General features: G+C 37.6%; 1 pseudogene; it reads left to right on the forward strand.

The window, feature by feature from the left end:
- The first annotated feature begins 546 nt into the window (after positions 1-546).
- On the forward strand, positions 547-1,993 carry LOC149559107 (pectate lyase 1 pseudogene; annotated as a pseudogene).
- Positions 1,994-3,734: the final 1,741 nt, after the last annotated feature.

A 3,734-nucleotide genomic window follows, 5' to 3' on the forward strand; every position in this document is an offset into this window, starting at 1 on the left:
TGAGCGTCTGTCTCATTAATTCTGTCTTTTGCTTGCTTGATCGTTCCTTCAACCCATAATTATAATTCGCTTGTATTGGTTCCATCCATCTCCTCTCCCCAAGTTTCGTCGGAAATTTATGTTGGGCGTTACAAAAGACCAATCTACAATTTCTAACGGTAGAATAAGTCTACGAGAGACGAATGAGCCGCCCGTGCGACGTCATAGAATAGAGTAATTGCTCAGACATTTATATGAGCAGATGTTAGAATTGCGCATGAGTACTAAGTGCGAACGCAAACATAAAGTATGCACTACGCCATCGACTGGTGTTAATCTCCGGATTGTGTAAAAGAACGAGTGAGTTGATAAGGGAAAGCTCGTGGCGTTCTTTTGAAGGGACAAATATGAAGATGCCGTCTGTCAAATGTCCGCGTCTTGGTTACGACACGCGTATAATTAATTCCTCACATGGTGGCGGCTCACTGCTATCTGTGCAGGCCCCATTCTCTGTATATATACACCTGCTCTCGCAAAACATCCAACGTCAGTGCCGAAGCAGCTCATTAACTATTTTCTTCATCTTTTGAAATATAGAATCAATTTTCATAAGGCCTCACATTTATTCATTCCAGCACACACTCTCAAACATCTTCATGATGGACCAGAGATTTTGTATGGCTGCCTCCATGATACTGGTGATCGTTCAGGCCGCCACCTTGTCTGCATCCGTGCCCTCATACAATGTGGTAGACAATTGCTGGAGAAGAGATTCAAATTGGGCAAAAGACAGAATGAAACTCGCAGATTGTGGCGTGGGCTTTGGAAGTGCAGCCAAGGGAGGCAAAGGAGGAGAGATGTACACAGTCACCACTCCAGATGACAACGCTGCGAATCCCCAACCCGGGACTCTGAGATACGGAGTTACGCGCGACGGTCCTCTGTGGATAGTTTTCGGCAGTGATATGAAGATAAAGCTGGAGATGCCCCTATTCGTGGCCAGCCACAAGACTATCGACGCAAGGGGCTCAGACGTTCATATCAGCAATGGGCCTTGCATTCGCCTCCTCCACGTCAGCAACATTGTCATCCACGGTCTGAACATCCACGACTGCAAGCCAAGTGTTGCTGGAGTTGTTCTCCTCTCACAGTCCTTGACCCACGAGACCATAGATACCCAAGATGGAGATGCAATCTCAGTCGTTTCTTCAAGAGACATTTGGATCGACCATAACAACCTATCCAGTTGCGCAGATGGGCTTGTAGATGTAACCCTCGCTTCCACCGCTGTTACCGTTTCTAACAACCGCTTCTCTCACCACGATAAGGTAAGATACAAGATTATAAGTATATGTACAGGTGATGAACTTATTCACAGGGACGAATAACTAATCTTCTAGGGACGAATAACTAATCTTCTATGTACTGCACAGGTGATGCTTCTGGGACATAGCGACGATTATACAGCTGATACAAACATGAGAGTCACTGTTGCTTTCAACCACTTTGGACCTGGCTTATTGGAGCGCATGCCCAGGTAATCGAATTTCTTTCAACTCCCCGTGTTTAGCGAGCAAACTCCGATCTCCAACAGTCAAGTGCCCAACTCATGAGACTGCTTATAACTTATATGATTTGGTTTGTTTCTGTGTTCAGGTGCCGACATGGGTATGCGCATGTTGCGAACAACAACTATGAGGCGTGGGGTATATACGCCATTGGAGGGAGTGCGAAGCCTGTCATCAGAAGCGAAGGCAATCGCTTTGTGGCCCCCAACGAGGAGTACAAGAAGCAGGTGACATGGCGCGAGAGCTCCGACGGGAAGAGTTGGCTGTGGAAGTCTGTGACGGACACATTTTTGAACGGAGCATACTTCGTTCCATCTGGGAAAGGAAAAGCGCTTCCCCTCTATCAGACAGGCCAGCAATTTAAAGTTGCCGATGGAAGATCAGTGCCCATTTTGACCCAGAGTGCAGGAGTTCTATCCTGCGCCGCCTCCGGCCCTTGCCTCTAATTTCTCGCCTCCGTTCTTGTACAGATTCTTTGATCATTCTTTCATTCAATTCTTCCACGCTTCCAAAATGAGATTCACTCATTCATTCTCACCCTGTATTTTCAAGATTAAAATACAGTTTTATTCATTCTTTTCTGCTTTGAGCATGATACTTCAATATGTGATTGCTTGTTTGGCCTCTCAAACTCTCTGGTTTTCGAACTCTCCGGCACACAGTGCGGTCCTCGTGCGAGCAAGTCTTTTTGAATCAGAGAAAAAATATGTTTCAAAAATATTAAATTTAATTTTGTTGTATTGTTTGATATAAAGATGAAGATGTCATTTTTAAAAGCATGAGGTAAAGGTACTTTAGGTTACCTCTTGTCTATTGAATCCTTATTTACTAACAATTAAATTATGATTTTAACTTTACAAATTGAAACAGATTTTTTTGTTAGTGTTTATATTATGTATTACAAATTTATATTATATTAAATTACATTGTCTTTAAAGTTGAATATATAATTCACTTTCTACTGATTTTAAATAAATCAATAAATGGGTGTTGATCATTCCATTAAATGTGGGACAAAATATTGAAATCTTATTAATGTGTTTCAACTGTAAATAAAAATATTAACAATATATGTTTCTAATGACACAATTTATATCAACACTATCTATTTCTAATGATATTATCTATTTCTAATGTCACGATTTATATCAAAATACAAATTCTATCCCTCTACAAAAAGGGTTTGAGATGAGTTGGGGAAAATAATATTTAAAAATTATTTAATTTAATATTGTTATACTTTATGATATAAAGATGACGATTTGATTTTAAAAAATATTGTGATAGAGGTACTTTAGGTTAGCTGTTTTCTATTGAATTCTTCTCTACGAGTGATTATATTACGAGTTTAAGTTTAGAAAACGGTATTTAGAAGATTTTTTATTTTTTATATACATAAAATGTGCTGAATAATATTATGTCATATTGTTTCTAATGTTGAACATAGTAATCACTTTTTAGTGATTTAAACTATAATGGTAAATTAGTGTTCACCATTCTATTAAATGTGGAACACAACATTGAAATTTTATCTTATTTGTGACATATATACAAGCAAGTTATCTACATGAATAAATGTGACTTTTTTGTATGTGCATCATGTCAATTATTATGTTTATGACACATTAGTTGTGATTTTACCTTTATTGTGACATATATACAATGAAGTTAGCTACATGATGAAATTTTTGTTTGTTGTATGTGCAACATGTGAATATAGCTATGTATATATTATGTTTATGACTACTCATGGTTTCTTAGTGATGGTTATGTTTTGTAACACTTTGATGTAGGGGTCTTTGGAATTAATAGGGGGGTAAGTTAGCATTTAATATTTGACTTATAGTTGGTGTGTAGCATATTTTTCATGGGAAGCCCCCATTTTTGGCTACTTTTTAATTTGAAAAACTTGTCAATATATTTATGGTCATATTGTTATTGTACTTTAGATTGATATTTAAAGAGTTATGTTGTAGATTTAGAAAAAATTAATGCCTTTTCTATATATTAAATCATTGATCCTAAATATTGCCTACAAAGAGAATTGGGTACCATTGTACCAATATTGAGTGAATTGTATTGAAATGAATAACAATAACATTTTATATAATGGAATAGTGATGACATTGAGTGGATTGTTTTTCCCACTCAATATAGTTTCTAAGATTAGATTTTTCCAACATCTAC

This window comes from Cupressus sempervirens, chromosome 5 (assembly GCF_028749045.1).
Source record: "Cupressus sempervirens isolate cs-2001-9-10 chromosome 5, ASM2874904v1, whole genome shotgun sequence".
In the NCBI taxonomy this organism is placed as follows: domain Eukaryota; kingdom Viridiplantae; phylum Streptophyta; class Pinopsida; order Cupressales; family Cupressaceae; genus Cupressus; species Cupressus sempervirens.